Source organism: Cotesia typhae, unplaced genomic scaffold (assembly GCF_013202065.1).
Source record: "Cotesia typhae breed Kobodo isofemale line unplaced genomic scaffold, CoteBio_Ctyphae contig_11, whole genome shotgun sequence".
Taxonomy (NCBI): Eukaryota; Metazoa; Arthropoda; class Insecta; order Hymenoptera; family Braconidae; genus Cotesia; species Cotesia typhae.
In genome coordinates, this window is record NW_027423711.1 from 3,236,268 (window position 1) to 3,258,657 (window position 22,390).

The 22,390-nt window shown below is 25.7% G+C and overlaps 1 long non-coding RNA gene across 10 annotated transcripts; it reads left to right on the forward strand.

Moving 5' to 3' along the window:
• Positions 1 to 63: 63 nt before the first annotated feature.
• On the forward strand, positions 64 to 22,158 carry LOC141528764 (uncharacterized). 10 transcript variants are annotated; one of them, XR_012479455.1, is made up of 7 exons: positions 64 to 201; positions 1,406 to 1,601; positions 1,685 to 1,831; positions 16,526 to 16,704; positions 16,787 to 17,063; positions 17,997 to 18,224; positions 20,285 to 20,729. It is a non-coding gene; the product is annotated as an uncharacterized LOC141528764 (long non-coding RNA). The 10 variants fall into 10 exon arrangements; XR_012479457.1 differs by having other exon boundaries at positions 1,685 to 1,828; XR_012479465.1 differs by lacking the exons at positions 64 to 201; positions 1,406 to 1,601; positions 1,685 to 1,831 and adding exons at positions 2,047 to 2,120; positions 15,186 to 15,335.
• The last annotated feature ends 232 nt before the right edge of the window (positions 22,159 to 22,390 follow it).

Sequence of the window (22,390 nt, forward strand, 5' to 3'; positions counted from 1 at the left end):
CGACTAACACTCGTAACGTCGAGAACTCGCTGAGCCAACCACTACCACGAGGAAATTCAGCCCACACCTATACAGACACTAACACTTGTTCATTTCTTTCAACCCATACTACCAATTGTACGCTGCTACCAATGCCATCAGCATCAAGATCAGCTTTGTAACCTGTATGGTTACATTTACATCTGCCGAATAATCTAACAAGTATTTTAATACATAATAATAATAATTATAATAATATAAAGAATTAATTTACCATGACATTAAAGTTAGCAGTCACTTAACAATTTTTTAATTTTATTTGTCAAAAAAATTATTTTTGAAAAATTGCAATTTTTATTTTTTTAAATATCTACATGGCAATTTTTTTTTCTAATTTTTTTTTTGCTATAATCTATTTGTTATAAAATTTTTTAAATCATTAAATATATGCTAAATTAATTTTTATTAAAGTTAGCAGTCACTAGAGAATTTTTAAATTTTATTTACCAAAAAAATTAGTTCCAAAAAATTATTTTTAAAAAATTGGATTTTTAATTTTTAAAAATTTTCTAAATGTCAATTTGTTTTCCTAATTTTTTTTTTGTCATAATTTATTTGTTAAATTAGCTAAAATTAGCCAACACTCAACAATTTTTGACTTTTTTTATTAATTAAATTAGAACTAAAAAAAAATTTTTTAAATAAATTCATAATCTGCATGTAGATTTTTTTTTAATTTTTTACATGTAAAAATTTTTCTTTTCATTTTTTAAAAATTATTTTTATGAGAATTAATTTTGAAAATTTTTTTAACAAATGAATTATAGCAAAAAAAAAATGAAACAGAAAATTGACATTTAGAAAATAAAAAAAGGAGAAAATGTAATTTTTCAGAAATAATTTTTTGGAGCAAATTTATTTATTAAAAAAAAGAAAAAGATTATAATAGTGTCGGCTAATATAATTTCCATTTCATCAACTATCAACTATATGGCATTAAAGTTTTAGCTGTCACTTTGCAATTTTTTAATTTTTATTTTACAAAAAAATTTGTTCCAGTAAAAATTATTTTTTAAAATTTCTACATGTCAATTTTTTTTTGCCATAATTTATTTGTTATAAAATTCTTAAAATTATTAAATATATGCAAAATTAATTTTCATAATTATATGACATTAAAGTTAACTGTCGCTTTACAATTTTTCAATTTTATTTACCAAAAAATTTTGTTCCAATACAAATTATTTTTGAAAAATTGAATTTTTAATTTTTTTTAATTCCTAAAAGTCAATTTTTTTTCTAATTTTTTTTGCCATAATTTATTTATTATAAAATTCTTAAAATCATTAAATATATGCTAAACTAATTTTCATATCAACTATACTAAAACACTTCATCGATGTTGGGGTCATGTGTGTGATTACAGAGTAGGTGGTTGGATATATACATACATTGAATGGTATATTATTAACGTGTATGTTATATAGAACTGTATTGACGTTGTACAATTACATGTACGTGTATTCTACTACACGCATGCGTATAAAAGAAGAAATGACACGTACATCTGTGTATATTGATTCATACATGGGTGGTATGAATTCACTGGAGCATATATATAAGTAAGCTATCAAAGCATTTGTGTACGTAAGTAAACATGTATATGCAATGTATGTATTGAAACGTAATTTTTTTTAATGTGTAGGGGACAGTATAGGCTGCTGATGTATGTACAATGCATATTGAGAGGATACGTGGATTAACGCGAGTGACACCACGTAGACGATTTACTGATGATACAATGCTCTTGATGTACACGTTATGATACTACATTATGCTGATTGACGTGGTGGTTTGAGATTAATTTAAGTTATGTTGTGTTGTGTTTAATTTACACTGACCCTGATAAAATACCGTGTTAATTCAATTACTGATTTTGAGATCTAATTGTTCAATGAATTAGATAATTTGCGGTTTGATGACTTTCAAAATTATTTTTTTTTATCTCATTTTAGGTCAATTTTTTTTTTTTAATTTTTTCAGGAAGGTAAATAATTATCACTTGAGAAGAATATGAAAAATATTTTGGAGAAATAATTAATAATTTTATAGATTACATTGCTTCTTTTAGTTTTTAAACGGTAGGGAAATTTTTTTTAGAGTATAAATGATTAACTTTATTTAATTTCAGTTAAATTTTGATTTTTTTTTTTTTTTTTGAGCGATTATCCAACCGTCATGAAAAATAGAAAATTTTGAAGAATATTTGATGAAGAAATAATAAATTAGAACTAAAAAACATTTTTCAAAAATTGCACATAGTTTTTTTAATTTTTTACAAGTGAAATTTTGTTTTTACTTTTTTGTAATAAAATTTCAGCAAAAAAAAAAATTCTAAAAATTTTTAAATAGCGTTTTAAACTTAACTTAAGGTACACATTAGGGTGGGTCAAAAAAATCGAATAATTTATGTTTGACTTTATACTCTGAAAAATAGGTTCATAGACACCTAAAAAGAATTCTCTCTAAGTATAAGCTCTTAATTATAACGGGAAGGTCCTCCGCTTTGCGGGTTTCTATTTTTTCGAATAATCAGATAAAAAAATTTATATCTCGCTTCCAACTGCTTGGAAAAATATTCCGTGGCATAGATTTTGTGAGAAATTGAATGCTTTACAAAAAAAGGTCTCTTATGACTTTTTCAAAAACTCAACCGATTAAAAGATATTCATAGTTGAAATTTGGCTATTTTAAGGAAAATATTCGTTTTTATTATGAATTTTATAAGTCGATGAAAAAAAATTATTTCGGATTGCGGAACTCATGATTTTGTAGGAAATTTACTGCTCTACAAAAATGGTCTCTTATGATTTTTTGATTAAGTGAAGCCGTTACGAGATATTCATCGTCAAACATTAACGAATATCAATATTTCCAGTTTTTGATCAATAATTCGATAAATTTTAATTTAAACTATGAGTTTCAGGAAAATTTACATAAATTTGAGTTTCGATCGATAAAGAAATGTTATAAACAATTTTTTTAATATTGTTTTCAGTCTTGAGCTTGTTTGATTGCATTAAAACAAGAAATTAGAGCATTTTTTTCGACATATAGCCAATGATTAGTTTAATTTGAAGTGAATGACATATTTCTTTGTCAAATTTAATATGAAAAGTATTGAATCAAGTGAGAAACAACCAGTATTTAACTTTTTTATAGATAAATTTTTTATTGAATTATCAATTGCAATATAATTGTCTATATTTTTAACATAACAGTACGCTATTACTATAAATAATTTCTTTTATTACAATTTGGGAATGTTTTTGATGTTCTTTGACAACTTGCAATAAGTACTGGAATTGTTCTTCATTTTTGTCAAGCATTGATTATATTCACTGACTAATGCAACAGCTCGCTCTGCTGAATCATTGACAACTTTTAGTTGTTGAAAGTATTCTTTATTTTCGAGATAACTCTCATTAGTAGGCCATAATTCAACATCGACATCAAGAAAGTCATACGGTAGATCGAAGATTTTGAAAAGATTTAATGACTTTTTAGACACAAAGTCACTCAGAGTTCTCTGCGCCAATGAATTCAAATCTTTTTAGCAATTACAAATCTTTTAGCTTTAGAATCTGTACCTTCACGAGTATTAACAGCTTCAACAATACTTTTTTACTTCTAATGGAACGCCATCGTCAAACAGTGATAAAATGGCAAGTTCATCGCTCAAATACCATAAGTGCGAAATCATTTTTTCACACGTAGCTGAAGAAATCAAAGGATTGATATGTTTGTACTCCAATAAATTTTTCATAAACTGCAAGTCATGATAAGCAGCAGTTGTTGCAGAAGTTGATGAAAACCAAGCTTTTAAATACAATGTAACTATAAAAATACAGAAATGACGAAGACCATGCAATTCTTTCTGAGAGAGTTTGAATTCATCTCTGAATAGATACATTTTCAAACTATAAATGGCCTTAGCCATCCATCTAGCATGATGAACAGCACCAGGACGTTTGAAAGAAATCTTTTCTTGAGGCATTTCTCCAAGGAAAATCAATGATAATTCCAATAATTCTTTATCTAACTTATTATAACATTTCTTTATCGATCGAAACTCAAATTTATGTAAATTTTCCTGAAACTCATAGTTTAAATTAAAATTTATCGAATTATTGATCAAAAACTGGAAATATTGATATTTGTTAATGTTTGACGATGAATATCTCGTAACGGCTTCACTTAATCAAAAAATCATAAGAGACCATTTTTGTAGAGCAGTAAATTTCCTACAAAATCATGAGTTCCGCAATCCGAAATAATTTTTTTCATCGACTTATAAAATTCATAATAAAAACGAATATTTTCCTTAAAATAGCCAAACTTCAACTATGAATATCTTTTAATCGGTTGAGTTTTTGAAAAAGTCATAAGAGACCTTTTTGTAAAGCATTCAATTTCTCACAAAATCTATGCCACGGAATATTTTTCCAAGCAGTTGGAAGCGAGATATAAATTTTTTTATCTGATTATTCGAAAAAAATAGAAACCCGCAAAGCGGAGGACCTTCCCGTTATAATTAAGAGCTTATACTTGGAGAGAATTCTTTTTAGGTGTCTACGAACCTATTTTTCAGAGTATAAAATCAAAAATAAATTATTCGATTTTTTTGACCCACCCTAGTACACATCTAGTAAAAAATTTTTTAAAAATCAATTTTTTGTTATATTTCGATAGATTGTACCTTTAAAAATAACATACTAAAATTTCAAATTGATATCTCAAATAGTTTTTAAGTTACAGCTATTTAAAGAGTAGCCGCTCGGCAGTTAAAATAAAATCAATTTATCTTTAAACGCATTTTCCGAATTTACTGCAGTGATAACTCAGAGACAAATGATCTGATCACTATCAAATTTTTTCTGTATGTTCTGTATATAGTTCTCCATACAATGACCTATCAGTTTTTTTATCTGATCAAAAGGACCTTTTTTTAAGGCTGTCACACTAAGTGTCCCCCTTAAAAATCCGAGTACATGTATTTCAAAACAATTGGTAATTTTTTTAAAAAGTACAATTAGTTTTTATTATCGTAATCATTTTTAGATAATGAAAAGTATTTTTGTAAATTACTTTCTCACCTTGTCATTATTAATAAACAGTAAACACGGATTATTTCAGAACGCTATACTCTATTAATAATTGGTATGTATTATACGTACTAATTAATATTCGATCTTAGATCTAAATCGACCAGCTAATTTAGGTCACCGATTGTCGTACTTTCAATAGTTTTATTTACAGTTAAGAATCAATTTAGTAATTATAATTAGTAACCGATAGCTTAAAAATGTCATTAATAATTATTTTATTCACTGATCAGAATCGATCATAAAAAAAATAAAGCTGAGGTAATTCGAGGTTGAATGTAATAAGAATATAATATCGCGTGATTTCTTATTGTTTAAATATGAGTCAAAAATTACTCACTTGATTATCAAAATTCTTTAGTCACGAATAAAATACAAGCAAGTATAAAATTTATATAACTAAATTCAAAGAATAAAACGCTGTTGAAGTATCAAAAAAAATTTTAAGTACGATAACTGAACAGTTAATAAAACTATTAATTTTTAATTTAATGTAACTTGGAAATATTTTTAATGATAATTTTTCCTTAGTCATTCTATTGAACATAGTTGGGTCACTGATAAAAGTATTGTTGTATTATTAATACAGTAATTAAAATTGTAAAAGTAATTTCAAATAATTGACTTAGTGATTCATACTAATTGTTAATAATTAATTAACGTGTACGTTCAACTCGATTGAAAAATTGAAAATTTTTTTCTGTCGGAATAGTTTTTTTGTATTTTTTTTTTTTTAGTTTTATTATTATTATTATTATTATTTTGTAATTTTTATTGAAAAAAAAAAAAATAAATAAATAAATAAATAAATAATAATAATAATAATAATAATAATAATAATAATAAATTATTATTATTATTATTATTATTATTTTTTTTTAAATAAAAAATTACAATAGTTCAATTTGATTCGTGAATTAAATTATTAATAATTATTAATGTCTTTATCTATAATTTAATTGTAATAATAATTATTATTATTATTATTACTGTGTGTTGTAGTACTTGAGGAAGCTGCGAAAGTAGCGAAACATTGAATGAAAATTAAATAAACATCAAATATTAAATTTCCTTAAAATAAGAACCAATTAAATATAAAAAATTAAATTTTTTAAAGGGATATTATTTTTCCTAATTTAATTGAACAAATAATCTCAAATTATTGAAATAAATTTCGTAAAACAGTTCAGAGACAAAATAAAGAACACTCGTGCGTCATCACCAATATAATATCAATATAATAATTTAAAAAATTTCATCATACTCATTCCCAAAGAGTAAATTTTAAATATTGATTTAAAATCAATCAAAATTGTAGAAAAATGGGATAAACTTTTTAATAATTAATTTTTAATATTAAAAGAAAGGAGCTTAACTTAATTAAAATTAATTGTTCAATCTAATATAACATTACTTCATATATTTAAATACAAATGCAAGCACAATTAATTTAATATAAATTAAAAATTTACCTTTTAAATGTTAAGTTGACGTTGATAAATTCTTATTGTAATTAATATTAAAAATTTGCCAGCAGGAATAATGTCAAAGTATAAAATATTACTTGTCGGAGACTAGCGAGTGATAATAGTGACAAAATATACCTACAGTTGTCCAAGATATATACATATATCGTAATATATAGTCATATATGTTGCACAAATTGTCTTAATACCTAGCGCAACAATTTTTCCATGTAATGCATCGTCAAATTTGTACACAGAATGACACAACTTGACGTATATTTATTTTTTGATCATCTTTATCATCACTGTCGTCGTAAAGTATCATATTAACAAAAAAATAGCTCAAAACAAAGCATATATAACACTAAAAATATAAAATCATTATTAATAAATGTGGAGTAAATTTTTAATATATTTGCCGAGAGTTTTATCAACAAATAGAACAGTCAACCGGATGTACTCAACCGATGACGTAGCGGATAATGTGAAAATGAAATTTAAAGCTAATCTTAATTATTCACATCCGTTGTTGTCGTCTTTCATCAATAAAACCACAACTAAACAGTAAATAATAAATAAATAAAAAAAAAAAGCTAATGATAATGATGATACATACATTTGACACAATTATTCGTCAAAAAAAGATTATAAAAATAGATAATTATAAATAATCTTATTATGTTATTTTATATTTTATAAAAGTCGATTATTTATATTGGACAATGCTAATAAATTAACATTAAATAGATATATCTGTAAATACAAGTCGTGCATGATTGCATAGTACATAGTTGGATCGTGGTGCGAGTAAATATTTCCAAACCTCTGACATATTAGTCAACGTTTTATATTAGACGCCAATTTCATATATCTTGAGTTTATTTTAATGTTGCGTAGGCGCGGCCAATCACAATTATATCGTCGACGGGTTTTCGTGACGTGCAGAAACGTCGTACACACATTTGTATGACGAAATTATAATTATTTCTTACTATATATTAAGATAAATTACTCACAACTACATACAATGCGCACACTTTTAACTTTAAAGCTTTCATGTATTTTCTGTTAATATAATACACATATATTTATTTTATTAAATTGTATTTTGGGTAATTTTTATAATTTTTCACGATTTCAACTCCGGAAAATTATAAAATGAGTCGGTAACTCTGTAAATTAGCAGAAAAATATAATTTTAGCAGAAAAATTTTTGAACCGAGGAAAATTCTATTACAGTGGCATAAAAATTCGTAAATACATTGATGAATGTATTATATTATGTACAGCGCTTGTAAAATATATAGATAGATGTATTAATAATGTAAGCGTGTGTGTACTCAATTGTATGTACGTGCTCTTGAGCATGCTCTAGGTTCGACGGCACCAAGGTCGAGATTACCGGAGTACCAGTTTCGATATAATCAAGCCGGTTGCTATGGTTACTTGTATGTATGTATAATCTATCATCTATTAAAAAGTCAACACTGTGACTTTTAGATCATTTTGGTTTATTTAATGTGGATTATTCTGAATATTTATTACTTATGACGTTCGTAAAAATTGATAATGGAAAATACTATGAATTTTATCGCAGATAATTTTTTTTTTTTTAATTATATGTAATTCAGTTATTTTTTCATGATAAAAGATGTGGAAGAAATCGGGAGTTAATTCCAAGGGAATTTCAGAGTACCGGAGTGAAGAAATTAATCAATCCGTGAAACCATCTAAATTCACATGCCAAACTGTTTTTTGTCAGTAGTTAAAGAAAATTAAAAAAAAAATTGAATTTTGAAAAAGTTAAATTTAAAAAAAAATTCAAGGTAATTATTTACAAGTAAGATCAACCCCATTTTGGGCCATAATTAGGTGAAAAATTAACATTTAAAAATTTTTTTCTGATTCTGTTTGTTTTTACGGCGCTTTTATGATAAAAAATGTCGTAAAAGAAAAAAAAAGATTTCTGCCTTAAAAAGTTGGAAAAAATTTTGCTCTTCTGTTTTTGGATAAAATTTCGATTTCATTTTTTTTTTTTTTTTTTTTTAAGTACATAAAAAAAAAAGAACAATTAAAAAAAAAGTCAAATATCACAATTTTCTAAGAACTTTATAAATTTTTTTGAAAATTTGTTAAAATTATGATAATTAACTTTTTTTTTTTTAATTGTTCACTTTCTATGTATTTTAAAAAGAAAATATATCAATAAAATCAAATAGAAATTTTGATCAAAAAAATGACAATTTAAATGAAAATTTACCAAATTGAAATCTTGAAAAAAGATTAAAATAAAAAAAAAGTTTGAATATCCAAACAATTTTGAATCAGTATAAATAAATGGATATAAGAAAAAATTTGGGTTTTAAAAAAAATTTTAATTTTGGCAGAAATTCAAAAAGCTTTTACTCCTTTTAGTTTTATAAATTTCAGTACACTGTTTATAATTTTTAAACGAGTAACAACTAATTTTTCATTTTCGCTCAATAAAAAAAAATCACTACCCGTCTTGGAGTAAATTTAACTCCCGAAGGAAGTGAATCAATTGAAAATCATCCACTCCACAAATTTATAAAATATTTGAATAGATTTCTAACCATTAGCTAGTTATCTTTTTTTTTTTTTTTTTAAGCTTGTTGCATAAATTAAATGGATAAATTGAAGAATAAAGAGAAATTAATAGCGATTTGTACACTGGCTGTAACGTCGGTTAGAAATATACAGAAGTTAAAGAAAGTCTCTTAAATAAATGTAAAGTCAATCATGTTGGCGTAATGTTGACTTATGAATGCTGGGCTATAAAAAAAGAAAGAGAGTACTTGCATGTATTCATTAAAATTTCATCACAGGATTGTGTATGTCACCATCAGGGAATATTTGGTCATATGGTACCCGGCGTAATGAGAAGATTTGAAAGAGCGAAAAAAATATGATTGGATAAGAGGCGATAAGCGAATAAAGAAGAGAAACGAAGAGAAAAGATATTTTGTAAACCCCCATAAAATTTACTCTAGCACTAGATATACATATATATTTACACGTTATGTGACTTATATATTATGTATAATATATATCTATATGTATGCTTTCCACCTTTACTTTAGTGTGGCTAAATGAGTAAGCAGCAAACTTGTTTTCAAGTCGGCCAGTTTCCAAATCGCAACATTAATTTCACATTGCGTAAAAGTGCCCTGGCAAAAATTGAGCCAGAGGCCCTGAAGGCTTTATAACATCGCAATCAGTTCAATGACATTGAGATATATATATTTTTGTGTGGACGTAATTATTTTATTTTTTTTTTTTTCCTAATAATTTTAATTTATCTCACTAATTTTATTTAAATTAAATAAATGTGTATTTTACCGTCAATTAAATATTTAGATTACATTTTTTTTTTATATTTGTATCACCATGTTTTATAGCTTCAATCGTCAAATATTTAGTTAAATTCAATTTGAAATAATTCTTTTTTTTTATTTTTAGCACTTCACAATAGATCATAATTTACTTTTTGACATATAGATAAAATATAGATAAAACTTATCATAATTTGTAATATTTTATTAGCGTTAAAAATGTCTCTTTTATTAAAAAAAAATAATTTATCGCTTATTTTAGTAATTTCTATGTACAAATTAGGTATTACGATTTTTAATGAGCACACATTTTTTTTTCTGAAAGTAAAATACATCAATTTATTTTTAAACTATAGATTATTTTTTTATTTAAAAAAATTAAATGGCTATTTTATTTTAATAAAATAATTTTATAAATAAATAAATATGTAGGTTTTTTAATAGTTAAATTTTCTTTTAAAATTTTGAAAAACTCACTTGGTATTTATTTTTTTTTTATTTGAAAAAAACAAAAAAACAATAAAGGAAAATTCTAGTTAATTTTTTTTCTAATAATTTATCTAAAATATTTAAAATAAAAAATTAATTTTTTAAAAATAAAAATAAAAATAAAAAATTAATATTTTAAAAATCAAAATAAAAAATTCATAGTTTTATAAATTACCATAAAGAAGGTCAATATAGATAGCTAGAAAAGAAGCTAACTTATAAGCAAATAACTCCACATATATATTCAGCTTATCAAATCCGTCAAAGAAATATTACCAATAATTTAATGATACGATTGAACTTAAAAGTAAAAGAACATCCTGGATTATTGTTAATTTAAAATAAAATTTCATTGAATGGATAAAAATAGCATTTATCGTAAAATAAAAACTATGATAAAAACGTATTTAGTTTAACAAAGAACTTTTAAAGACATTCCATCTAGTAGCGGTAAAAGAATTAATCCTTCGGTGTGTAATACGCTTCCGGTTGTTCACATATTTACAAAGCTTATTCTCACAGTCTGTCTCATAGTCATCTTCTTGTCGTGGGACGCCATCGACTCTCAATAACAATAGCTATCATCATCATTCATCACGGACAACATATGTGTGTCCAGATGCTCATACAAGTCATACAGCAATGACAAGTAATAGTGAAGTTTCTGTTATCTGTCCTCGATAAGGATTCCCCAAGACGTATCTTCGCAATCGTCATCAACGGCGAAAATCTTTCGATTCACGATTGCTTATCGGCTTTCCTTCTCATTAATTTCAAAACACTTAAACTGATTATATTTTTATGTCACATAGATATACACAGATAAATTTCAATTCCACAATATACAGGATATAATATCTCTTTGACTTTTTTTTTTTTCTTTATAAAAATATAGAAGGTAAAATTTACATTTTATATATAAGAAGTATATTTATGTTTTACTATCACTGGGAAAGATCTCAAATTAATTAACATATTTTTTTAACCTTATGGCCACCTATGAACAAACGCGTCAAATTATTGGAATAATAATAATTATTATTATGCCTTAAATTAAATAATATAAATTTATAAAATAATTAAATCTTTAATTTTTATGCGATTTTGCAGTTAAAAAAAAATTTAGCATCCCGGCACTGAAAAAAAAAATTTAATTTGAATCAAGATGAAAATTCTTGAATCAAGTAAAATTTACTTAAGCCAAGAAAAATTTCTTAATTTAATAATTTTTCTATTCAAATCAAGAAAATAAAGTTCTTCAAAAATATTTACTTGATTAAAGCAAATTTTTTTTTTCTGTGTGCAACTTTCCGCTAATTCCATTCCCAAGCGCTTAAAATTTAATATAACTTTGACTCAATTCACCTGAATTTTTCAAAAGTTAAAAAAAAATTTTTTTTTTTCGGGGCAAGATGGCCCACTTCCAAAATATGATGAAAAAATTGTAGAAAAATAAATTTATGGTCAATTTTTGAGGTGGGCCGTCTTGCCCCAGGTGGCCCGTCTTACCCCAGGTGGCCCGTCTTACCCCACCCTCCCCTATAAGGCAGGAAAATTGTTCTAATAAGAAAATAATTTTTTTTTTTTATCATCTAAAATAAGACTCTAAGGAATTTTTCAATTAATATGAGCGTTCAATATCTTCCCGCCTTTTTTTAATTTTAAATTTTCTTAGCGGGAAGTTAAAAATTTAATACAAAGTTGATTTAATAATTTTTCTGAAAAATGCCTTTGTAATATTATAAATTCTATTAAATTATGTCAAAGTTAATTTGCACGCGCAGTTTTTACAAATGAAAAAAATTTTTTTTATTAATTCAAAATATATTGACTCATTTTCATTTAAAAAAATACACCCGTTATTAACGTCACTCATAAAAAAATAAATGTAACAAAAACAGTTGAGACAATTAATGTAAATATAAAAAAAAATTAAACAAAAACTAAATTATTGTTTTTTTAGCTGAAGAAGTAGGTTATTTATCGATAATTGTGTGGCAATTATTAATTAATTATTGACTGTAAAATAAATATTCATCACATTCTACAGTGCGCAAAATATATTAAGCCTTCAAAATATTTTATAAATTTCTCCATAAATACAAATAAAAAAATCCTTCACGTTATGTTACTATTAATTGTGTAAATTTATTAAAAAAAATTTACATTTCTTATAAAAGATATTTTTTATCCTCAATTAATTCTCTAATCAGACTCTAATCAGACTTTTCGGTAAACATCCAATCATATCTTTCTAGAAAAAGAGTCAATCAATTAATATCAAGATGATTAACAAAATATAAATTATCAATTCATTGATTATTGTAACAACAATGAAATAGATCATTGAAATTTAAAAAACTCGGGTTATTTTTTTTTTTTTCATTGTAGCTATTATTCTTACTGAAACTATTGAGAAATTAAGATAGCCAATATATAACCGATTCTATCATTATAAGACGATAATCCTGAGGCGATCGCGAATGAGCGAAGGCGTTTGTCGATAAGTCGACCGCATTCCTGTATGATGGTGTAATATTATGAGAGAATTACTGCAGTTTCCCCAAGTAATATGATAATACTGTATATCAAGTTAACGATTAATTATTAATTTTCTCATTTAATTGGATAAATATACCTACAGTCTGAAATAAAACGATCCTTGTTCATTTTGATAGTTTAATTATTATGCTTACATGATTACGTCGAAAAATATAATGTTTTTTTCATATCAACATTTATTAAGAATTTATGGCCTTGATACAAGAAAATATGTTTTTAAAAATTTTTTGGAGCAAGAGAAAAATTTTTTCGAGACAAAAAAATTTACTTTTGTCAAAAATTAAATTTTTTGGAGCAAGAGGCTGAATTTTCTCAAAACAAGAAGATTTTTTTGACTTAAATAAATTTTTTTGGATCAAGATATGTATTTTTTAAAGCAAGAAAATTAATTTTGTTGGAATAAGTGAAATTTCTTGTCAAAAAAAATTTTTTTTTTCGCTCAAGAAAATAATTAGGAAGAATAATATTTTCTTGGCTTAAGTGAACCTTTTTTTCTGTGCAGCTTTTTTGCTTTTAAAAGTTAGAAAAAATTTTGGTTATCATGTTTTTGGATAAAATTTTTCTTTTTTTTTTTTGATATTTTTTTTTTAACAGTAATTATAAAAAAAAAAGTTGAGTCACAATTTTTTAAAAATTTCTAAATTTTTTTAAAAATTTGTAAAATTTTTCAAAATTGTAATAATCAACTTTTTTTAAATTGCTCATTTTTTTTTTTTTTTTTTTTTTTTTTTTTTTTCAAAAAAATATATATCAATAAATTCAAATAGAAATTTCTTTCAACGAAATGACCCCGCTTGTAAATATTTATCGGTTTTTTTTTTTATAATAATGAAAATAGATATTGATATTCTGGCTTAACAAAATTGATATATCAAATTGTTCACTTAAAAAAATTTTTTATCCAAAAAATCCTCATCTGGACAAAGTTTTTATTTTTTCTAACTAGAATTTGTAGAATACAGGACGATATTACTTGCGTACGCGTATATATACACAGCAGTATGACCTTGTATGAGGTTATAGCAAGTAAAGCGTCCGTTCACTGTCGTGATATGTAATGACGCTTTCATGGATTGCCGCCTAGAGCTAGACACCAAGTAATCAGGGGATTCACATAGTGACAAATACATCCGGGCATTTAGAAATAGCCACCGGTTCATTAGGTGTCATCGTCGCTGTTAATGCTCTCTTCCTCGAAGCTCAAGGATTTATACATATTTATTAATACGTTTTATCCGGATATATAACGTAACCAGGTTTTATACTCATTGTTATATTTGATTGTTTATATACAACAAGATTAGAGCACAGAAAAAAAAATTAATTTGCAGCAAGTAAATAATTTTGAAGAATTTTGTCTTCTTGATTTGAGAAGAAAAGTACTTGAGATAGTTTAAAACCTAAAATTTTTAATTTAAATGAATTATTAATTAACAGTAATTACTTTTTACACTAAAAAAAATTAATTTGAATCAAAAGAAAAATTCTTGAGCCATGAAAATTATTTTGAGGAGTTTCATCGTCTTGATTTAAGAAAAAAAAAATTTTTGAACAAGAAATTTTTTTTTATTCCAAAATTTTTCGTTTTGAATCGAGTAAATTTTTTTTTTGTGTATTTTTATACAATTAATAATTCAGATTTTTTTTTATCAATTAAAATTACTTTGAACTTTTTTTATTGATGAAAATCAAGTCATTAAAAAATTTAGAGAATTTTTTTATTAAAAAATCATTACAAAAATTAAAAAATAAAAAATTTCACTTTCAAAAGATTTAAAAATCTAAAAATGTAATTTTCGGATTAAATTTTTAAGTTTTCATCTAATTAATTAATAATTTTTTTAAAATTATCAATTGATGACTAATTTTTGTATAATTTTTTATCGATAGATAAACATTCTCTTATTTAAAAATAACTCTTTGTTAATTAAATTATTGTAAGGATGTAAATCCTCGGAAATTATACGACTGAATGTCACATATATTTGATAGTTGGATTGGAGGCAAATACACGAGTTACTTTGTTAAACCATTAGCATAAGAATACTTATCAGAAAATATAAATGTACTAATAGACGTGATGTGTATGTCAATAATATAAAATCTATTTAAATGTGTAGATTTAAAGATACATAAAGAAATTTAGCTCAAGAAAGCATTCTTACTTTCAGCATACACCAACCGCACCTTTGGTCAGTCAGTGAACTGATTAAAAGTATTCAGCTGGTTTATAAATTCTGAAAAAATATATCATGTTTATCTGATTGCTGTGATACATGGATACATGCATACTTACATTTACAATAGATAAATTTTCATTGGTTTGTTGATAAAATAAAATTTTCTAGATAAACTATTTTTTATTTATATAGACTATTAATGAATTATTGCGTGTGCAATGTCTTTATCATATGCATGTATAATAAACATATTAAATGATTTTGTAATGAATAAGATATTTTTGTTTTTTTTACATTATAAATATCTTTTTTCCAAGCTTTTAGTAACGTAATACTCAAAACAAATCTCGGAATGAGATGGTGCAATGTTTGAGATGACAAGTGATTGCCACTTGTAAGAAAAATAGAAAAAAAAAAAATAAACGTTAGAATTTAATTAGCAGCCACTGATGCTGACTATTACACAGCCTAACAGCTACACAACTGCAAGAGCATCATATCCTGTTTATCTCCGGTTGCGATTAACCGTTTTTACATTTATCTATACACGGAAAAAAGAAAACTCGGAAAATTACATTATAAATAGTAATAAGTGTCCCGTTGTATTCAAAACTAGAAAAATTACAGTTTGAAATAACGTTTTTATAAATTCAAATTTTGAATGTTAATTTTCAGAGTTTTCAATGTAAATATTTAACACAAAAATTTTTAACACTACACAGTAAAAAATTTTAAGTTAAAAAATTTTGTATTAAATATTTAACACTTTTATGTGTAAATTTAACATTGATTGTGTAAAATTAATACAAAAACGTGTTAAATATTTAACATAAAAATTTTTTGACGCATAGACGCAAAATTTTTTACCGTGTAAATTTTTTGACGCAATGACGCAAAAATTTTTACTGTGTATTTTCCAACTCAGTTCAATGCAATAGTTAAATCTCTATAAAATCTCCAAATTACTTAAAAAATTTTTCTTTAAATATTTTTTCGACCTCTCGAAAGATGGGACAATTAGTCATCCGTACTAGAGCACACCCACGATAAAGCGCAGTGGTCTAGAACGTTTTCATGGTAACCAGGCAGCACATATAAATCGAAGTAAAAAGAGAACCCTCAGGCCAGTCTGTGAAGAAACGGATATGTAATTACGGTGCCACGCGCTCGTTTTCTTCCTTGCTTTTATACTTCCATATATAAATACATTAATCCACACAAACATACACACTCCCAATACAATACACATTCATTCGGCTGGACTGTGTTGTATATATGATATGTTGTACATATATTCTTAAGATATTCATTATATATTATATTCGTTGCAGCTTGCCTCGAGAAGAAAAGATTTTATGAGGAAGAATACAGAAGAGGAGGGTAAAAGGGCATCGCGCGAATATATCCTGCATAAACTGAGGTCACCCCGAGGTAGTTTTACCGCCCACACACGTCCTCTTCTTTTATCTTCCATTTTCATTGCCAACTTCCTTTATATATGTGTATATAGGTATGTATTAATGTATTAATGCATATATGCACCTTTTGAATACATCCGGTCAACATTTAGATAACTAATGTTTGTCTGGCAGGCTTGTTTGACGCACAGGACGACTGAGGACAACAGGAAGTTAAATAAAACCAGGCAACTGGTGTGGGTTTTACATTATTAGCATAATCTTTTTATTTTTCTTCTTTCTTATTGTCATTATCACTATCACCGTCCAATGCGATTGTATATTATCACACGAGTATAAAAAAGCGTATTATACTCCGATAAAAGTGTCCTAGAATACTGATGTGGACTCAACATTACTTGATAGTCATAAAAGTGACTCACTTGATGACTATAATAAGCTTGTGGATGAGGTAAAAGATTTAATATAGTATAGAGGCTACGTCCATGGATTTTTATTCTTCATTATTGCGATTGATTATTACTTGATAATATTTAATGTCCATTTATAGACACGTCGATTAAATATTACTTTTAATTCAACCTCTTCTGTAATTCCATTTTTTATCGCATTTAAAGTCATAAATAATATCTAAAAATTCACTGGTAGTTGGAATTAATAAATTGCGAAGAAAATAATCATGTTATTGTTATTATTGCAACGTTTAGTCTTAATCAGGCTCATAAATAGTACATGAAAGTAATCAAGCAAATAATGGATGTGAAAAAAATTTTTTATCTGAGAACACATTCTATTTTTTTTACACAGAAAAAAGAAATTTACTTGAATCAAAAAAACAATTTTTAAAAATTTAATTTTTTTAATTTATGTAAAAAAATTCTGAAATTAGTAAATTTTATTTAGTTCAAAAATTTTTTGTCTTGATTCAAGACCATGAAACTCTTTAAAATTATTTTCTTGGGTTAAGAATTTTTCTCTTGATTTTTTTTTTCTGTGTAAATAATTAAATTACTTATTACGCTTTCGTAAAATTTAAAAGCATATTTTATTTATTTATGTATATATGAATGAACGTGTGAATAAATACGCAAAAGTATTTACACTGATACAGTTTTCTTAGACTGCGACATAAAAATACATACGCATTTTAAAATTAATCACACATTATTTTATATTATATATTTGCATGAAGATAATTTTATTTAATTATTGTCTGGTTGATTTTTTATATTTGCATGCGTATAATATAAAACTGAGAGTGTGACTTTATAATTGACTAAAAAATAAAATGTGTATCAAGTATATAAGTATTTTATTGTACATGTGTATTTAAAAGACAAATCGACACACATATACCATTTTAACACAACATCATTAATGTCAGTTTCAGCTGGCTGATGACATGATCGTGTCAGTGTATCCCTGCAAGATACCAGGGGACTATTGCGCCAGTCTGACCGAGTTGCATAGCCATACAATCCGAGGCAAGATATCGAGACCTTTTTTGATCGAGAGGTCTCCAAGTCTTTGGAGGACGTAGTCTTGTGGTATCATACATATAATAAAAATAACTACACACATCGGTAATATATTATGTGTGTAGTATGTCTAAGTAAGTACATATAATAAAACATTTATAAAGATTAAATGTAGTAGTGGAGTATGAATATCTCACAGTAGCAAATACACGCAACTGCTGGGAGTGACCGTCATAAAGGAAGGCCACAGATCAGGTGCCCTGTTTCGTATTTTCTCTCCCACAATTTAAATGCTCCTTTTATGTTACTATTATTATTAACCCCTCGATTGTTCTACTACACAGAAAAAAAAAGGTTCACTTGAGCCAAGAAAATATTTTTCTTCCTAATTATTTTCTTGAGCGGAGAAAAAAATTTTTTTTGGCAAGAAATTTCACTTATTCCAACAAAATTAATTCTCTTGCTTTAAGAAATACGTATCTTGATCCAAGAAAATTTATTTAAGTCAAAAAAATCTTCTTGTTTTGAGAAAATTCAGCCTCTTGCTCCAAAAAATTAAATATCTCGATAGAAGTAAATTTTCTTTAATATTTTTATTAATTAACATGTCAAATAATATTGAATCATTTTTTTTTCATTCAATATGTACAATTGCTCGCTAAAATAATATAAATTGGGTTTCAAATATTCAAGAGAAAAATTTTCTCAAGGTGAGAAAATTTTTTTTTTAGTTAAAGTACACAGAAAGAACAAGATGACACTGGATATCATCCCAGATTATACTCAGTGATATCTGTGGTGAAAAAAAATTTCACATAATAGCTAAAAAAATCCAGATTATACTACGTGATATTTGGATTATACTCAGTATAATCTGGGTTATACTCAGTATAATCTGGATTATACTCAGTATAACCTGGATTATACTAGCTACTATGTGAAATTTTTTTTCATTCAGTATAATCTAGGATGATATCCAGTGTAATCTTGTGCTTACCGTGTAGGTGACACTGCTTCCTTAAAGCATCTAAAAATCTTGATCAAATATAAAAATTTATTGTATCAAGTATTTATGATAATTTGAATTAAAAAAAAATTACTTCCATCAAGAATAGAATTTAAAGAAAAATTTTTACTTCGGTCTTTCTTCAGGCAGCCGAAAATTTTCTTGAGCCAAGAATTTTGTTCTCTAGTCAAAAAATTTTTCTTTCTGTGTAGTTAGTCTTCTTGTTAATCGGCGGTGTATGTAATATTGTTTTTCAAAACTCGTTGAGACGGTTAACGAGTGTAACTAGGTCGTGCGACAAGACAAGAGTATATACGCGAATTATTGCGCTTCTGACGAATCGTAAATGAATAATTCTCGTTCGCGGTAACTAAATAGAGATGTAAAAATAAGGTTGAAAAATTTATAAGGCCTTGACTGTTATATATTATTTTCAGTGGTTTATAATTTTTGTTATATAGTATAGAAACGTTAGATTAGTATTAGAAAATAAAAAAAAGCCAAACGAAAAATAATGGTAGTAGAGAATGGAGAAAAAACTAATAAAATTATAGAATCATATAAATAAGAAAGAAAGATTAAAAAAATAAAAAAGGAATGAGTCAATTCTTTTAGCTTTACTATTTGCTAATTCAATATTACGAAATAATGAATATATATCTCTGTTAAGAACATCACACAAGACGATTTAAAATGTGGTCATATATTTATCTGTATAGGAGTATATATGTATATGTATACATTGCTACACATATATATCTGTGAAACATACTGAAATAATATTTTTCTTCAACCTTCCTCAATTCTATTTCGATCAATCATAATAATTTTGCGTCATATAATATAAATATACAACATACAACTGTATAATTTTTATTAGTTTTATATTCATTAGGAAATAATTGGAAATATATACACGAATATTAAATTGGAAATAATAAAAAAAAAATTTAAATAAAGATAATGGATAAAAAGCAATATAAAAATAAATTCTCTCCTGATGTTATTGCGAAATGAAAAAATTTTTAAACTTTATTATTACTTTTATGTAACTAATATAAAATATAATCTTATTTAGTACGATATCATTATATACTGTAAATTTATTATCTTATCAACTCATTTATTTATTTTTTTACTTTAAAGATAATGATAAATGATACTAGTGTTATAATGTTGATTTCGCAGGTTAAATGAAAATAAATGATTAGTGCAATGTCAGAAAATACCGAGAGTAAAACAGAAGTAAATGCAGCAAAGAGTTTTTTAAAGACAACTATGACGACGACGACGACGAAACATCAACTGTGTGTATTGCGAGTTGATGATGGGGATGAAGAGTAAGAGGCAGAAGGTTGCGCCAGGTCCGCCCAGTATAAGTTAAAGCTATTGCAGATATTGCAAGTGTCGAGGAGACAGACACAAAGAGATAAATAAAAATACGTAAAAGAGAAAAAAAAAATTAAGTTTAAATAACGAGCCAGCGGAGAGCAAATAAAACTAAAACGCGAGTAGCTTTGAATTTCTCAGTGTTAATCTTTGAGAAATTAAAATTTGACCAGAATAGATGCTGGTCGTAGTAGAAAGAAAAATTTCTTGACTATGGAGAATAAAATTCTCGGCTCAAGAAAAATTTCGAGTGCCGAAGTAAAAATTTTTCTTTAAATTCTATTCTTGGTGGAAATTATTTTTTTTTAATTCAAATTATCATAAATACTTGATACAATAAATTTTTATATTTGATCAAGATTTTTAGATGCTTTAAGGAAACAGTGTCACCTACTTTAACTAAAAAAAAAATTTTCTCAACTTGAGAAAATTTTTCTCTTGAATATTTGATACCCAATTTATATTATTTTAGCGCGCAATTGTACATATTGAATAAAAAAAATGATTCAATATTATTTGACAAGTTAATCAATGAAAATATTAAAGAAAATTTACTTCTATCGAGATATTTAATTTTTTAGAGCAAGAGAAAAATTTTCTCAAGACAAGAAAATTTACTTCTAAATTTTTCGGAGCAAGAGGCTGAATTTTCTCCAAACAAGAAGATGTTCTTGACTTAAATAAATTTTCTTGGATCAAGATACGTATTTCTTAAAGCAAGAAAATTAATTTTGTTGGAATAAGTGAAATTTCTTGTCAAAAAAAATTTTTTCTCCGCTCAAGAAAATAATTAAGAAAAATATTTTCTTGGCTCAAGTAAACCTTTTTTTCTGTGTACTCCTTGCAATATATAAATAAATCTCTTGTATAATCATTCGATGATTATAATAATAATTAAAACGGCCATTAATAATATTTCATTCATTAAATATAATAAACTATCCAAATAAAAAATAAAAAAATTTTATATATATTATAATCCACAATTTGAATAATGAATATTTATAATTATATTTGATTTCGAATTTTATTTATTGTGTTACTTCTTTTCTTCTCATTTTTTTTTTTTAGTCAATTTTGTAACCCCGGCGATTGTAAAATCATTGAAGAATGTGGCTCGACAGATTTTAGGTGGATTACGACCGGATGTGCTCATACATTTGCTGTAGATCAAGATACATCAGCTACCCATACAATATACTAGTATATAAATGTATAGAATACATGTATAAATCACAAGCGTGTGTATAAACGCAAAAGGTAGTGAGTTAAAAATTGCGTCACTTTACCCAGAGTGTATCCAAGGTCTACAATCGATTCGATCATCCACAAAAACGAAGGCCCTCTGGCAAATAAGATGAATTTTGCCTGTGAATTTAGAGGGCCCTCGAGGTCAGAGACTCCTTTTTTTTTTTTTTTCCGCAAATAAAAATATAAGTTTAAATATAATTTCTCTGTCGTCATTATATCTATTAATGAAATATCTTTTGTCGTACATTTTATAGTTTGTGGTTTAATACAATAGATATAGATTACGGAAGTGCTGAATATTACGAAAATCCGTCGGCTTAAAATAATGATTAAAAATCATAAAGGTGCTGTAAACCTTTTATTGCTAAACTTGTAAAGTAAAGTAATAAAAATAATGCAATAAAATTTAATTTTTAAAATTCTGATAGAATTTCTGTTATTTCTTATTCGATAAATGTTTGATAAAATAAATTAATATTTAAATGAATCGTATCTAATGTGTCACCTGGGATTCCACGGTCTGAGGATTATTTTATATATAAAAACAAAGCGTCATCGAGGCCACGTGACTAATTATTAATTGGCGTCGCAATCGAGCAAACTTATCACGGAGCAAAAAAATATATGTATTATTGCGTTGGACTTTTGTAACGA